The sequence below is a fragment of the Moschus berezovskii genome, chromosome 11, assembly GCF_049115385.1.
Source record: "Moschus berezovskii isolate FMDL1 chromosome 11, NW_MosBer_1.0, whole genome shotgun sequence".
NCBI lineage: Eukaryota > Metazoa > Chordata > Mammalia > Artiodactyla > Moschidae > Moschus > Moschus berezovskii.
Window position 1 is genome coordinate 12,455,906 of NC_142470.1, and position 17,683 is coordinate 12,473,588.

A 17,683-nucleotide genomic window follows, 5' to 3' on the forward strand; every position below is an offset into this window, starting at 1 on the left:
GCGCTCCCAGGTGCGCAGTTGGCGCAGGCGGCGGCGCGGCACAGCGGCGGCGGGCGCTGGCCGGTGCTCTCAGGTGCGGCAGAGCGCGCGTGGAGGGGGCGCGCGACGAGTGAGGGGGCGGGCTTTCCGTTCCCCAGCAGCCGCGGGGCCCGCCCCCTGGCCTGGCCAATGGGCGCGCTCGGCGGCGTCACGTGCTCGCCGCCGCCGCCGCCGCCGCCGAAGCGGAGACCGGAGCCGCGAGCGCCACCAGGGCAGCAGCCGCCGCAGCCGCCGCCGCTGGGCTGAGGAGCCGGAGACGCAGGCTGACGAGGTGGCGGCGGCGGCGGAGCGGGAGCAGAGACCGGGCGCAGGCAGAGCGCGGCGGTGCGGGTAGGCTGCGGCGGAGGGGCAGGCGCCTGCGCGGCGGGCCGTCCCGGGCGGGCGGCGGTTGAGGCGGCGGTTGAGGCGGTTGGCGGTGCCGGCCCGGGCCCCGCATTGTTTGTTGTGCGTCCTTAGCAGCGGCGGTGGCGGCAGCGGCGGCCGGGGCGGAGAGCAGGGAGCAATCCCGGCCCCCGTGGCTCCGGCATTGTGGCCGCCGCCGCCGCCGCAGTTGCGGTGCCCTGGCTGCTTCGGGCAAGGGCAGCGGGCAGTCTTCCTCACCTTCGTGGAGGGGGTTGGGGGGACAGGGTCCCGGCCCCGAGCGGGGAGAGGGCGTGGGCTGTGTGAGGAGACCCGGCGCTGGGGGCTCTGGGTAGGGTGGAGGGTAAAGGGCTCTGGGCAGGTGTTGGAGGACGTTGGGGGCAGGGGCTGGGGGAGAGGCTGCGGGGGGCGGCTGGAGGGTGTGGGCAGATTTGGGTGAGAAGGAAGGGTGGAGGGATCTGGCCCACTGGAGGGTGAGGCCCTTCGGGCAGGTTCGGGAGACCCATGGGGGCCGGAGTGAGTGGGGGCAGCCTGTGGGGGTTCGGGAGGGTGTGGAGGAGGCTTAGGGAGGACAGGGGCGAGTGTGATGGGATTGGAAGGAATCGAGGGAGGCATGGAAGAGGCGGATGTCCCGGCCGAGGCTGCGTGTGTGAGGGGCACGGAGTGGGACCAGATAGCAGGAAGACCGTGGACGAAAATGTGAAGGCAAGTGTGGAAGAAGGTGTCCGGCTCGGGGCAGTGTGGCCGGGTGAGCGTGGAAGGAGGTTGGGGGGTGGGTGGAAGGAGGGTCTCTGGAGTGATGGGGAGGGAAATGGAGGGTGTTCAGGCAGGAGGAACGGGAGGGTAGGCCCAGAGGCTTCAGGAGACCACGTGAGGGGTGTGAGGACAGGGTCTGTCCAGGAAGGAGGCAGGAGGGTGCTGAGGCTGGACAGATGGGCCCTGCCAGGAAAGAGCATGTGAGGGGAGAAGCAGGTATCTGATATGGTGAGGCGCTCAGGGGAGATGAGTGGAGGGCGGGCGATTGGAGCAGGGCCTGAGTTTGAGGGGTTTGGGAGAGAAGTCCAGACGGTAGTGAAGGGTGGTGGGGACGGAGAGGAGGTGCTGGGGCATTTAGTAGAGATCAGAGTGAGTGAAACGGAGGGTGTTGTCGAGGAAGTATGAATGAAGGTGGGGAGTATCAAAAGAGGGGACTTAAGGGTTGGGGAGACCTTGGAGGGGACCAGTGGAGTGGAGTGTGGAGGGCCAGAGGTGTGTGTGGGGGGAGGGAAATGTTCTTGGAGTGGCAGGTGAGGTGTGAGGACAGATGCAAGGAAGTGTTTCTAGGGCAGGACCTGTGGAGGGAAGTTGGGGAGAAGGAAAGAGAGCGGGTGGGTGGTACGTGTTGAAGGGAGATGAATAGAGAGGTGCAGTAGGGTAGGTTCAAAGAAGTATACAGGTCTGTGTACAGTGTGGGAGGGAGAGAAGCATGGGTTTGGGGGCTATGGTAGAAGTGGGTAGGAGGGAACAAAGGGAAGGAAAGGGGGAAGATAGGATATTTTGGGGTTGAGGATGTAGAAAAATGCCTAGTACCAGTAGTAGTGGGGTAAGGAAAGGGTAAGGTGAGTGTGTGTGTAGACATGTCTGTGACTAGAAAGGGATAGGTTGTGTATTGGGTTTGGGGTGGTGGTGGGGGAAGTAGGATGCCCAGGTTTAGAGCTGCTGCTGCTAAGTCGCTTCAGTCGTGTCCGACTCTGTGCGACCCCATAGACGGCAGCTGACCAGGCTCCGCCGTCCCTGGGATTCTCCAGGCAAGAACACTGGAGTGGGTTGCCATTTAGGAAATGACTATCCAGGCTGGAGAGAATTAGGAAAACTGGTTGCTTGAAAGAGTGTGGAAGGTGTGGGTGCTGAAGTGTGAGGAAAGACTGGAAAACTTTGGGCCTTGAGAGACTAAAGGAGCCACCATGTTTTGGGTCAGTGAAAGTATATGGAAGGGCAGAGTGTAGAATTTGGGGGAAAAAAACCTAAAGGGAGAGGATTAAATTATTTCCTTAGAGGAACTGGCGAGTGTGTGAGGGTGTGTGTGGATCCTGCAATGATGTTAATGGAAAATGGAGGACATTAAGCCCTTTACCATATATGAAAGTTCATGCTTCTAGGATCAGAGAGATCAGGAAGCCTTAATTTTAGTTCCAGAACCCAGTGAGTGGGCATGGGATAAGGGAGAGCTGAGTACACACTCCCAAGTTGGAGGAGCTGTGGGTGGAGTATCATTTTAGCGCATTGGCCTGATGAGTGGGCAAATAGAGGAGCCATGCAGGGTCAAGAGGAGCACACCTGGAGTGAATAGAAGCAGGACTACAGCAGGTTCAGGGCAGGTTTCTTTGTGAAGATTCTGCAAGAGAGCAGGGTCCAGCGTGTTTGAGGGCTGTGTATCAGAGAGAGGAAAGGATACCTTGGTGCGGTGTATCAGATACCTTAGTGCTTTCTGGGTAATAGGGCAATTTTCAGGCATTTGAGTGATGTAATATCTCAGTCCCATGCTAGAGGCAGACAGAGGTAATGTATTAAATACATCCAGCTTCTAAAAGTGGCAGGAATGGAGCTTTATGACTCTTTCAAGGTGGAGATAACAGATCCTCGGTTGTCTCCCAAATAGTTCAAGTAAAATGTATTAATAAGGGCTTTTGGATTTTCTGTTATTTTGAGTTGGGGAGTGCAGTGTTAGCTTTATTGAGGAAAGTCTTTGGGGGTTATGTGGACATAGGAAATAACCTTTAGGTGTTTGAACACAGACTTTTCAGCAGGTGTCATTCAGTGTTCTGTGGCTTGTGTTAGATTCTTTGGGATTTGGAAGGATTAAGGAAACTGCTTTGAGACTGCCTCAGTAAGCAGTGTTTTCTAGAATCTTGGAAAGCGATTTCCTTTTTGACAGTTGAAGGTTCAGTCTTGTCACATTTTGCAAAAAAAAAAAATTATTTCATCATGTTGCAGATGTAACTTCAATTATTGCTTTGTGGGCTTCGGGTAGTGTTTAATGTGGTACCTAGTATGATCTCACATGAAAGGTCCTCTTGGGTACCTTGGGAAGCTTTCTGGGTTGATTAGTTTTCTTCTTTTGTCCATTTAGGAAGTATCTATAATTGTTAGTTTGAATAATGCAGCCATTGTGAGTTCAAATAAGTTTGAGTGGAAGTGGGAATCTTGCCTAAACATAATGAGGCTGAACAGAACACCACATTTTAAGTAATCTCTATCTGTAAGTATAAATATTTTAAAAATAAACTGGAAACCAATCATTTTTAAAATCCACATTTGAAATGTATCATGAAGGCAGCAAAATAATGCTCTAAAGGCATTGCTATAAGATTTTATTTTTGGAGGGCAAAGTTTTTTAAAATATAAATGCCTTTTATTGAAACTCTTAGCAGTGTTTTGAGATTTGATACATGTATTTAATGTAATTATAACGAACATGTTTGACCCCTTTGGCTTCCTGGCAGAGAATTTGAGCAGTAGGATATGAGATGAATAGAGTGACCTTTGACAATTCTTTCCCATTTGACTGTTGTTTTCTCTTTGTATTTTTTAAGTCCATTGTGTTGGTTCATTTAATTGATTTGGAGCAAGCAGTACTTTCTTGTTCAACATATTCAATTCTGGTTTAGTGTTCTGTTTATATGTATTGTTTCATGAAGTTATAAGGTTTGGGATAATTGTAGGCACTTTAAAATATTATCCTAAGTTTATGAACCAAGGCAAGCAGGTTGTTTAGACTTTGTAGGCTAAATAATTGGGCCTGGTTTTATTTTCACTGATGACTTGCTGGACAAGATACTTAATCCCTTTGTACTTGTTTCTCCTCCAGAAACCTGACTCTTTATCTACCTCCCAGGAGAATTGAGATGGTTTATATAAAACAAGTTTAAACCTTTCAGGAAGGTTAGCATTATGTAAGTAGGGGTAGTAGCTGTTATTTCTTTGATGCTTTATTTCGTTTTTGCCTGGTCAAATAATAATTTGGCATTAGGTGGGTTAATTTATAGTGAGAAACTTGCATAGAGATGAAACTTCTGTGAATATTAGAGATGTTTGCAAATTGAAGTTTGTTTATTCTTTGCTCTACTGTCTACTGATTTTTCCTGGCTCATTTGTGCAGCTAAGTATTGGTGCTGATTTGAATTCTTGAGTCTGAGCAGAAACTTGTGAGACATTCTGAGTTCTAAGTATGAATTTCCAGGGACAGAATGTTTTTTTGTGTCTCAGAGAATTCAATTTCTAAATCAGAAATTTTCCCTGTGGTTTTTTTAGAAAATTGATTAATTCTGAGTGACTTGAACAGAAAAATGGAGCTATTGCTTCTAGTGACATTAAGCCTCCTTTTTCAGATTTATTGCATACTTTTTCCTTCTAAGAGTTTTAGTTAGCAAATAATCACTATCTATTTGACATTACTAAGGCCATTGACAGGTTGTGCTCCGTTTGTGGGGGAGTAATTTTTAAATGCTTTTTAAATGTTTTGGTTTATTGTAAAAAATCTCCAGATTTTGGTCCTGATTGACATTGCAAAAATGTAAATAGTAAGTTGCTTTATTAGGCATTAATTTGCTTGAGCTTGGTAATATGTGAAGCCCTGACAATAGTCTTTCTATGCTAACTGATCTATTCTTAGTAGTTTCTGTTCCGTTCCGTCGCTCAGTCTACCTCTTATAACATTTTGGACACCGTTACCCATACTGCTCTTCTGTTTTCATTTGTTTTGCATGGATCCTTTTATTGGAAAATTGCTTGTTTTTAAAAATTTATTCAGCTGTAGGAAAACTGTTTCTGACAGGTAATTATGAGAGGCTTCATAATGCAGTCTAATTTTAGAAAACTGTTTATTGAGAGATATATGTTAAATTTATATGTCAGTTAAAATAGAAAGGACTAAAATACTGAGACCAGATTAATGGTGAGCTGAATACTTAAATGGTTTGAGCCTGAAAGATTTGCAATTCTTTAACTTTTAGGTCATGCATTAAATAATAAGGTGACCAAAGGACCTGATTTGTCACTTTCATGCTTTTTATTTCTTGTCTTGAGGGTCCTTTAAGTGTATCATTTTTTTTAAAGTTTATTTTTAATTGGAGGAAAGTTGCTTTACAGTGTTGAAGTGTATCATTTTTGAGAATTATGGTGTCTATCTCAAGGATATGTGTGTTGCAGAGTGAATGAAGCAGCCTTAAATTTTAGTTACTTGGTATTCAAATTTTCTTAACTTCTGACATAACTAACACTGTAGAACATCTGCTTTCTTTAGTTAACTTTAGCACAACTCGAAAGGGTACAGTTGATTATATCAGTAATAAAATCACAGCTTTGCATTGTGTGACTTCATGGTTCATTTCCATTTGAAAAGTGAGAATTCTGTAGCAGGTTGTGTGATAAATTCTAAGGCATTTCTGGGTCATGGATAAGATAGAGTTTCTTACTGCACCTGCAGATTTTCCTGTTCTTTGCAGTTTTCCAGGTGCTGGGGAACACAATATTCAGTTGGTTAGATCAGCATTTTGTTTATGAATTGAATTTAACAGTTAATACTATGGACAAAAAGCAGAAAGTAATTGTCCTAAAGACTGTCTAGATTTATTTTTATTTTTGTGTTGCTTACCTGTTTTGTCTGTTTAAGTCAGCAAACACGTGTTGACTTTAGGCTTAAAGGCATATTTTGTGCCAGACCTGAGATTTCTTAGTAGGGCTCAATAATATTGTTTTCTGTAAAGAACAGATCCTTCCCTAGATAGACTGACCCTATGAGATGGCTGGATGGCATCACCGATTGGTGGACATGAGTTTGCGTGAACTCCGGGAGTTGGTGATGGACAGGGACGCCTGGTATGGTGTGATTCATGGGGTTGCAAAGAGTCAGACACGACTGAGCGACTGAACTGAAACATGGAAATGGAGTCTATAACTGTGGTTACCTATGTTCAGTCAGCCTACCTGAAAATCAGTATATTTTAAGACAGCTGGATAGTGGTGACCTGATGAAGTGTTTTGTTTCTGAAATGTAAGATGAAGGTAGTTCATTCTTAAGATGTTTATAATTCCAGATAAATCTCAAACATTGCATCTAATTATGCAGTGATTAGGCTTCTGTAGAGCTTAGGCAACCTCCATTTTAACCTAATGGAACCATGGGATACTGGGTAGCTCTTAACCCTGGACAGCTCAGGTTTAGTTAGGGAAGCTATTGAACTGGAGGGGAAAGGTGTTGTAGTTTTGGTAGTGTAGGTTAGCAGCTAGAGAGAAGAAGCATTTGGCCCTGTAGGTATGAATATTTTTGGTTGTTTTTGATGTAAGCTGTAAATAAGCTTATAATGCCAAGGTTTGCATGGAAGAACAGATCACACACTAGTGATGAGGCTTTTTAAAAGATAGTATCTTAAAAATGAGTATTAACCGTGATGCTTTCTGATAAGCCAGCTTTGGGGTAAATGTGGAGTTATACAAAATAGGCTTTTGAAATTGGTCAGCATTATTGTTTGGTAGTGTCGTTTATTTTTAGAGCTCAGGGTTCACATACCTGGACTTTGGTCCTTGTGATAGCTGTGTAAGTGAACAGCAGAGTATTACATTTAAAGAAATGGAGGAACCAAGAGTTGACTGAAGAGCAGAGATAGACTTTCAGAGCACTCTTTATGAAGCTGTATATCAAATTCCTGATAGTCCCCACATTTTGCAAGGAAGGTTGATGGCTGGGCAAATTTGAAACCTGCCTCTTTTGGTGTCTTTTTAATAAAGGTCTACTTGGAGTAATGCTTGTCGTCCTTAGGAAGCACAGGGTCCTAGGATGATGCAATAGCAGTGAATCTGAGGGAAAAGCCTAGACTTGGGTGGACTCAATTCTTACAGGTGGGCACAGAGATGACCCTGTGCAAGCTCAGTTACTGTATCGGGTAGTAGAAGAATATTTTTAACACAGAAAGACTTGGCCCAGAGATCTGCTCCTGCTGTTTACTAGTTGTAGATCTCTTTTCTCATGTATAAAATTGGAATAAAAACCCTAATTTACAGTTATAGTGAGGATTAAAGAAGATAAGAAAATTGTAAGCTCTGAAGCATATGGCATTTTTTTTTTTTTTTTTGAAGGGAGGATTGAGCAGAAATTAAGGATAGGCTTTGAAGTAATGAGCAGTTTGACTTGGAGGTCCTGGATTTTTATTTTTTATCATGGCATTTTCAGAGGTACATAAAAAGGAACAGTACAGTGAATGTCCACATAGCTAACTTCGACAATTAGCACAAGATGCTGCTCTTGTTTCATCTATCCCTCATTCACAGTTACTGTTTGTCATTGTTTTTGCTGGAGTAGTTACAGCAAATCTTAGACATCATGTGCTTTTGTCCATAAATACTTCAGTGTGTATTTCTAACAGATCAGAACCTTAAAAAGAACCTCACAAACAATTTTAACCCTCTAACAATTATTCCTTATCTAATACTCAGAAGGAGCTGAATTTGAAACATAGCTCGCTCTACCACTCACCAGCTTTGTGTGTTTATCAAATTACTAGCTCTCTCTGAGCTTCTGGTTCCTTATCTGTAACATAAAGATAATACTTTATGAAGTTATTTTGAACTTAAATGAAATAACATATAAAATGCTTAACATGAAGATTCTCAGTAAATGGCCCAGCCTCTCTTCTGAGCCTCCTGTGGCATGTGAATTAGAATTAGGGGGTGCCCTTCTCCCTTCTCGAGTATCACAAAGGGTAACAGTACTCTGCCCACTAACCTAGTAAAAGTTCTCTTCATTGAGCTATCTGACTCTTCTGGTGAAATTCTTTAACAGTTGAAATCATATCCATTCTTCCTCTTTCCTGTAGCAACATTATTCTCCTACTGGCTCATTCCAGTCAGCATATATACACTATTATTTCATTTATTATTTTTCTAAAATGACCTTTTCTTGACCACACTGTCTCTTCTAACTATAACTCAATTTTTCAGCTATTGAAAAGATTGTTTCTGCTCATCTTCAGTTTTCCTGTCCTCTCTTGAACCTACTACAGTGAAACTTTCAACTCCATCACTGTTGTTGTCAAAACCACCACGTTTAATTCTCACTTGACCTGTTAGCAGCACTGGGCGCAGTAGATACCTCCTTCCTTGAAATGCTTTATGCTCTGGTTTCCAGGACACCACACTCTGCTGGATTTCCTCCTGCCTCCTTGGCTTCTTCTCTGTCTCCTTTGTTGGTTCTTTCTTATCACTCCTACCTCTTAATATTGGACTGTCCCATGGGATCTCTGCTCTTTATTCTCATTCTCTTGGTGATTTCTTTCAACCTCATGGCTTTAAATATGATATATGTGCCAATAAGTTCCAAATTTTTATCTGAAACTCCAGGTAACTGCGTACTTTGACACTTCCGCTTAGATATTTTGTTGGCATCTCATACTGAACTTGTCTTAACCAAACTCCCTATTTCTTCTGCCTCTTTCGTGATCTTCCACATTTTATTTTAGTAAATAGCAGCTTCTTCCATCTTTCCAGTTTCTCAGGCCAAAACTTGGAGTCATCCTTGCCTCTCCTCCTCTCACACACATCTGACCCATCAGGAAATCTTGCTAGTCCTTTCTTCAAAGTATATCCAGACTCTGAGCAGTTTTCATCAGCGCTGCTGGTTTAAGTCTGCATCAACTCCTCTGAATTACTACAGCGGCCCTTTTTACTCTTGCCCTCTTATAGTCTGTTTGCAATACTCTAGCAAGAATGATTCTTTCAAGAAGCTAAGTCATTTTTGTCTACTTCTGGTCAGAACCCTCAGGGATTCCATGTCTTTTCTCAAAGTAAAAGGCCAGGTTCTATTAAAGCTGTAAGTGACTGGATCCCTTCTTTCCTCTCTGACATTTGAACTTTTCTTTTTGCTTACTCCATTCTTGCCACAGTTGCCTTCTTGTTCCTCTCATGTGAGAGACACATTCCTGTCTCCTGTCCTTTGGATTTGCTATTTGCCCTGCCTAGAAGGCTGTTTCTCAGATATACGGGTGGCTCCATCTTTTTCAGGTCTTTGTGCCTATCTCCCCTTTCCACTGAGGCCTTAGTGTGTGTGTACGTGTGTGTGCGTGTGCGTGTTTGACTCTTTGCAACGCCCAGGGCTATAGCCCGCCAGGCTCCTCTGTCCATGGAATTTTCCAGGCAAGAATATTGGGGTGGGTTGCCATTTTCTACTCCCAACGCAGGGGATCTTCCCAACTCAGGGATTGTCTCTTGCGTCTCCTGTATTGGCAGGCAGATTCTTTACCACTGTGCCGCCTAGGAAACTAGAGACCTTCTCTTACCACTCTATTGAAATGGCAGTTCGTCTGTTTCTGGCCCTCCCTGTCCTCCCTTTCCCATCTTCTTTTTCTCCATACCACTTAAACCATTTAACTTATGGTATATTTTGCTTGCTTATTTTGTTTATTGCCTTTTCCCCTTCATTAGTATATATAAGCTCCATAAAAGCAAGGATTAATGTTTTTGTGTTCTGTAGATTCTAAAGCATCTAGAATAGTGCCTAGCACTAAGTAAGCACTTGAGTATTTGTTCAGTGAACTGTTCTTTTATTAATTATAGTCTGTCACTTGGTGAAAGATGCTATAGTTGGGATTTTGGTTTTTCCCATGGATACTGTGTACCTTTTAAGTTTTTATGATGTATTTCTGTTTTCTTCATGAATATCTTTTCTTGAGACTGCTAATAATCTTTATTATTCATTCATTATAATTTTGAGTCCTTGTTATGTACTAGTTGCATTGGAGGATACAAAGATAGAACATTGACCCTGACCTTCAAAAATTTAGTCTATGAGGGGAGGTGATGGTATGATTTTGAGATATCTATAAATTTTTTAAAGTAAGTACTTAAGAGATAAAATGGCTGAGGAATTTAAAAGAGCAAGAAATTATTTCTTCTAAGGGGAATAAGGGAGAGATTTCTGGTATGTGGTACCTGTGCTGAGTCACAGGTAAAAATTGGGATTAGATTATGAGATAAAGGGGGAGAGAATTCCATATGGAGGGGATGGCACTGGCAAAATAAGAATGATTTCTGTGGAAAAGAACAAAGTGGTTCAATTAGTTAAAGATAGGGGAATATGAAAGGAATTGGTGGAGTGTAAGTTTGGAGTAGAATATTGGAGTCACTGATAGAGGTCTTGAATGTAAGAATGAGGAATTCAAACTTTATTGTCAACAGTGAGGCTTCAGTGAAAGGTTTTGGTTTGAGAAAGAGTGGAGGGATGACATTATTAGAGCTTTCTTTATGAATTTGACAACTTTATGCGAAAAGAGGGGCCGGAACACATATAGTGATTAACGATGCCATTATAACAGTTTGAGGAAAAATGTGATAAAGGTAGTGCAAATGGGTATAAAAAGGATGCCTTGGAACTGACGAAACTTGGTAGCTGGATGTGAGGGCTGAGCTCCAAGCCTACAAGGTTTCAAGTATATTTGACAGGTCAGGCTGGGGTGCCCTGAAGAGAAGTCGGGAACCCAGGAGAGATGGGATCAGGGGACACTTTTAGTTTAGTTTTGATATTCAGTTTGCAAGTGTGGTGGTGACATCATAGGTGATTATTGTTCTGATAGAAAATCAGGAATCTTTAGAAAGGATGTGCATCTGTGGCTTTGTGCCTTCCTTTTGATACAGTTAATGACAGAGAAGTGATTCAGTTGCTGAAACTGTTCCTGAGGTCTGAATCTTGATAATTGATTTGGGAAACTTCAAGTCATCCAAACTTTTCTTTTGATTTGTGAGTGGCTCCATTTGTTTTACTAAGTTTGTTAGATAAGCATCTTTAAGTTGTAAAGCACTTTAGCAGCTTGAAACAACTTAAATGTTACCTTTTGACTGTCCCTTTACTGCTGATTCGTTGGCTGTGGATATCTTAGCAGTGAAAACAACAGAGTTCCCAACTCATTACCTTGATCACTTTGTTGAGATTGCTTTGAGTGAAAAGGTTTGCAGGATCAGGCCATACCTCTCTTTTTCTTTCCCCTTGGGACTTAGAGGCTTAGGAGAGGAAGACAAACCTTCTATGCTAATTAATGGTAGTTAAGGTGTTAGTTGCCAAAATAATTCTTTAACAACCTACACTTAACAAAATACCAGAAGATAACAAGAGGATTTAGCTTCTATTCCAGGCAAATTCAAGAACAGAATAAGGTCTTTTTAGATTTATATCATTCTCATGAGCTTTGTAGCAGGAGGAGTTTTTAACCCCAAGGTTATTTATAGGAAAAAAGAATTATTTGCAAAATAATGTTGATTAAGGTATACAGTTTTTATTTATAGACTGTCTAATGATGCATGATATTTATAATTTTATACTTGGTGCATTTTTAAATAGTTGAATAAAAAGGCATCATTGAGTTTGTTAGTTAAGAAGAACTTGCAACTTCACCAGCTTGGTTTGGAATGGTGACCTTGAGTTTACATTAGTCATCTCTCCTTTGTGCTTAGATCATAATGTCAGTGAATATGGTTTTGGCACTGTCTTTATAGAGTCTGTTCTTACTTTCCAGTGAATAGGAGTCTATAGGACCCAATTATCCTGAAATGAGAAAGTTTTCCTGTTTAGGATAACTTACATTTTTCAGCCCAAAGGAGGTGCTTATATTGTACATATGGTAGTTAATTTAGCAGATGTAGCATATATTATAATTTTTTTAACCGTTGGCAATTTTCGCTTAATTTGTTTGCCAAGAATATAAAGTGTAGCATCTTAATATTATGAAGAACCTGTAAGAATCTTTTTAGTCTTGTTTGTTCTTTGACAGATGTGGTTAAGGCACTTGTTCAAAATCACACACCTCATTGGTGGCAGAGTTAGGATGAGAAATAGGTTTCTTGATCTCCAGGTGCGGACTCCTTCCACTGTGTCAAACTGCTATGTTAGAAATGTAGACCGGGAAACTTGGAATAAACTTGGAATTAACTTGTCACATTGCTGGCATCTAATGACGTTTGGTGCTGGAGAAGACTCTTGAGAGTCCCTTGGACTGCAAGGAGATCCAACCAGTCCATTCTAAAGGAGATCAGTCCTGGGTGTTCATTGGAAGGACTGATGCTGAAGCTGAAACTCCAATACTTTGGCCACCTCATGCGACGAGTTGACTCACTGGAAAAGACTCTGATGCTGGGAAATGTTGGGGGTGGGAGGAGAAGGGGACGACAGAGAATGAGATGGCTGGATGGCATCACCGACTCTGTGGACATGAGTTTGAGTGAACTCCGGGAGTTGATGATGGACAGGGAGGCCTGGCGTGCTGTGATTCATGGGGTCGCAAAGAGTCGGACACGACTGAATGACTGAACTGAACTGAATGACGTTCAATAAGAGCAATGAGTGTTTTTTTTCCTTGTCTCCTTTGACAATTACTGTTTTTAGGTTAATCATTTTATTTTATTTTTTATTTAGAGAATACTTTATTAGTTTCTGTAATCAAATCCATGTAGATAAGACCTTACATATTTAATACAGCGCATTACCCCTGTACAAATGGAAAAAATTATGTTTAACGTTTCTAGACCAATATGGCTGTTAATTTCTGTACAATGCCAACCCAACACGGTACAACTGGGAAACTTTTTCCAAAGTTGACAGCACAGATAAAGTTTCCAAAAATTCAAATTTTTTATATATATATATATATATATATTTATTTATTTATTTATATAAAAAGACCAATAGCAGTATGTTATGCATCAGTAGCAGCAACAGCTTTTCCAAGTTCTGCAGTCGTCTGAATAAAATTATAGAGACATCCAGCACACTCCATTAAAAAAAAAGTTAAAAAACAAAACCTCAGAAAACAGCAAAGTTCTGTTACTGTTGTGGTACCTGGCACCATTTTTTAAATTACGTTTCTCAATCATCATCTGGAAAGAAAACATTCTAGAATAACGTCATTAAAAACAGATCTGATAAAGCGTGGTCACTACTACATATCATAAAGCAGGTACAAGATATTTTACATTCACAGAGGTATGATACAGTACTGTCCTATATCTATAATACTGGAGGATATAAAAATATGGAACGCTTCACGGATTTGCACGTCATCCTTGCAAGGTTAATCATTTTAAAGTGAACAATTTGGTGGTATATAGTTTATTCACATGTTGAGCAACCATTCACCCTAACTAGTTCAAAATATTTCTGTCATTCCAAAGTGAAACCCCTGACCCATTAGGCAGTTTGAAAAAAATTTAAGCGATTAAAATAAAAATTTTTAAATAATTAAAATAAAAATCTTTACTTTGACCAGGTCAGCAGTAGCAGGTTTGTATTAGAGGTCACCCATCTCTGATTTGCCAGAAAGAGATAACTTTTTAAGTATTACTTAGTAGTGGACATACTGTATTTACAACAACAGCAGCATTACAAAGAAAGTGCCAATCACATTATGATTAACAACACTAATAGCTGACATACATTATACATATTACCTCTAATCTTTACACTAGCTTTTCAGAAAGATTGTTCTGTTTCAGATAAGAAAACTAAGCTTTGTTCAGTAATTCTGGCATTACTTAACTGATAAATTGTGAACTTGTTTTTTGAATCCATGTCGGTTTGGTTTCAGAAGTTGGCTAACAGCAACAAACAGAAGGGATTGTCTTGTTTAGGGGTTCAGTTCAGTCCCTCAGTTGTGTCCGACTCTTTGCGACCCCATGAATCGCAGCACGCCAGGCCTCCCTGTCCATCACCAACTCCCGGAGTTTACCCAAACTCACGTCCATCGAGTCGGTGATGCCATCCAGCCATCTCATCCTCTGTTGTCCCCTTCTCCTCCTGCCCCTAATCCCTCCCAGCATCAGGGTCTTTTCCAGTGAGTCAGCTCTTTGCATCATGTGGCCAAAGTATTGGAGTTTCAGCTTTAGCATCAGTCCTTCCAATGAACACCCAGGACTGATCTCCTTTAGGATGGACTGGTTGGATCTCCTTGCAGTCCAAGGGACTCTCTCAAGAGACTTCTCCAGCACCACAGTTCAAAAGCATCAATTCTTTGGCACTCAGCTTTCTTCAGTCCAACTCTCACATCCATACATGACCACTGGAAAAACCATAGCCTTGACTAGACGGACCTTTGTTGGCAAAGTAATGTCTCTGCTTTTTACTATGCTATCTAGGTTGGTCATAACCTTCCTTCCAAGGAGTAAGCGTCTTTTAATTTCATGGCTGCAGTCACCATCTACAGTGATTTTGGAGCCTGAAAAAATAAAGTCTGACACTGTTTCCACTGTTTCCCCATCTATTTCCCATGAAGTGATGGGACCAGATGCCATGATCTTAGTTTTCTGAATGTTGAGTTTTAAGCCAACTTTTTCACTCTCCTCTTTCACTTTCATCAAGAGGCTTTTGAGTTCCTCTTCACTTTCTGCCATAAGGGTGGTGTTTGGGGGTGGACCAGGACTATTTTAGCAGGAAGGTGTATAAGAGAAGGGGAGTAGTTGAGTTCACTGGTCTTGGTAGTGTCTGCAGTAATAACCAGTTTCTCCTGACCAGTTGATACCTGCATTCCATGTGGGAAAAGCAAAATAGGAAATAACCTTTGGAACCCTTTAATGGACATATATATACAATTAGAAGATATTGCAGTGTAGCTTCTGAGGTGTGTTCTTAGAAATTCTGTATTTCTTTTTTGCGTTCTCATTAATTTTTTGTGAATTGTTACTTTCTTTTTAAAATGTAAATTGATTTGCTTGAGTAATGACTAGTCATAACAGTATTGGAACTTGATTGCCTTTTCCATTTTAGATGCTTTTAAAAAGAGGTGGTTTACTTCCAAAGAATAACTCAAATTGTGTGTGTTGAAGGATTTTATAATTACACTTTTGCCCCTGTTGGAAAAAACCCTAATTATATCTTTTTTTAAAATCTGAAAGAACTTTGGTAGGCCAGTTTTCAGTTATTCCCCTCAAAGTGGCTAGTAAGTCACCTCATAAACCTTGTCACTTTTTACTGTGTTTTGAATGATATGACTTCTTTTCTCCTGAGTAATAGGCACTGGAGTAATTTGCTTTGATATGCTGGGTTTTGTGTGGAAAAGAATGTAAAAGATAGCTTACTGGCTATTTTGGACAAAATAATTTTTTTTTTTTTGGATTATGTGAGCATAAGAATATAAGCTGAAACAACAGCAGCCATCTCAAATGTCCTGAGTTTAAGTGTATTGATAGTTATCCAGAGAAATATAGATATTCGCCAGTGACCCTATGACTTTTGCTAATATCTAAACAGTAGGTACTTACATAAATGTATTCCAAACTCTTAAAAACTTTTTATTTAAAAAATTTAAAATGCCCTTATATAAAACTTGGCTCAGATATTACGCATTATTTTTCTCCTTTGACCAGGATGAGTTTTTTCACTCTGGAACCAGTGAAAACATCATGAAGAGTACAGGCTTTGGAGTTGGTCAAATTTCAAATCCTTTCTCTGCTGCTTACTAGCTCTAAGACATTCTCTCACCTTTAAAAATAATATAATACCTCATAACTCTACCAAGTAGGATTAAAGAGTGATGTCTCTAAAGGGCTCAGTACAGTGTCTGGCACACATTAAACTGTGTTCAGATTGTAGTTGTTGTAGAAGTCTAAATTTTGGCGGGCTTCCGTCTGTGGGGTCACACAGAGTCGGACACGACTGAAGTGACTTAGCAGCAGCAGCAGCAGACAAATACCAGTGCAATGCAAATACAGCACAGCCTCATAATAAAGTGCACAGTTCTGAAGTCAATACATTCCTTCTTGGGTGTTTTGTTTTTTTGAAGTGCCATGTGTCAGTTTTCACTACTTCCTGCAGCTTGCCTTCCTTTTCTCAGAAATGCTTGGCAAATATCTCCATTGATTATTGTATAATTTACCTCACAGATTAGAAGGTGCTCCCTGTACAAGCTAATGATGAGGCATTTGCTCCTCATAGCTGTCCTTCGGTGAGGTGTTCATGTGTTGCATGCTAACAGGTTCTTACCACCTTCAGAGATGTCTGCTGGCTGAATGCCCAAGCTTATGACAAACAAGAAAGTACTGGTTGCCTGGAGTGAAAGAAGTACCAAGTGCCAACTTAGCGTTTATAGTATGTTTTATGATGACTGTTAATATTAAAGCATGAAAATCTATATCCTATTCTATTAATTTTACTCATTACTTCCCCATTACTTGTTTCGCTTCTCTTGTTGTGTTCAGAAAAGCATACAAAAGGCTTTTTACTCTGAACCGTAGGCTTGAAGTTGTAATGAATTATAATCCAAGAGTATTAGCTATGGAGAGGACTTTGGAGATCAACTCCAAACTTGATCTTTGGAGATCAACTAGCTTATCTTGTAGTTGCTTCAGGACACAGAGAGCAGGTGACAGGTCTGATTTCCAATCTAGTGCTGAGGGCTAACCTGATAGAGTGGAGAGAGCCCTGGACTTTGGAATCGCTTAGTCCTGATTTTGCGTCCTGATTCCACCATTTATTAACAGTATGACCTTTGTCAAGAGCATCTGAATCTCTTTCCTGCCTTGTTACACTTTGTGGGGCCGTGAGGATTATGAGGTAATGTAAGTAAGGCACAGTGCCTGGCATAGGCTATGGACTCAAGGGCTGTGTTATGTTGTACTGTTTTTCTTGATTACTCAAAACAGGTCATATGGTTAAGTGATTATTCTTTATGAAATGGGAATCAATGAGAATGGTTAATGTTTTTGCCAGATCCTTTCACTGAAAAATCTAGTAGCTCATTGTAAGAGGACTGCTTACTGCAAAATGAGAGCAAAACTCATCTTGCGCTCCAGAGCTGCTCCAACTTGTACAGAGTTGACATTGCTCTTTCCTGGGAAATGTTTGGCATTTCCCAAGGAAAATGGGAATAGAATGGGGAACACCAGAATCCACCTTTAGTTAGGCTAGCAGTTCTCAGCCTTCTGAATTCAAGATTCCTTTATACACTTAAAAATTATTGAGGACCCCAAGGATCTCTTGTTTATGAGAGTTTCATCTGTTGAAATTTATATTATTAGAATTTATACCAGATAAAAGGTATATTCATTTAAAATAAGAAATGTTAAATTATATATGTGTAAATAAATGTTTTAAGTTTTAGGTTTTAAATTTTTTGTGTCAAGTTACAAAAGTAATACATGCAAATTAAAGTAATATAGAATCAAAATAAAAAATGGAATTATTTCATTCCTGTCATATACACACTCCAACGCCTGTGGTCAAGAGTTTAGCATGTATTCTTCCAGAACTATTTCTGTGTAGTTATAAATTCTCTCT

The 17,683-nt window shown here is 41.1% G+C and overlaps 1 protein-coding gene across 5 annotated transcripts in view; it reads left to right on the forward strand.

The window, feature by feature from the left end:
* The first annotated feature begins 203 nt into the window (after positions 1-203).
* The window catches only part of STRBP (spermatid perinuclear RNA binding protein), a 148,476-nt gene continuing 130,996 nt past the window's right edge, over positions 204-17,683 (forward strand). For all 5 annotated transcript variants that reach the window (XR_008682539.2, XM_055400888.2, XM_088841158.1 and 2 more), the window contains exon 1: positions 204-369. The gene's annotated coding sequence lies outside the window, so the exon portion shown is untranslated. The remainder of the gene's footprint in view (positions 370-17,683) is intronic.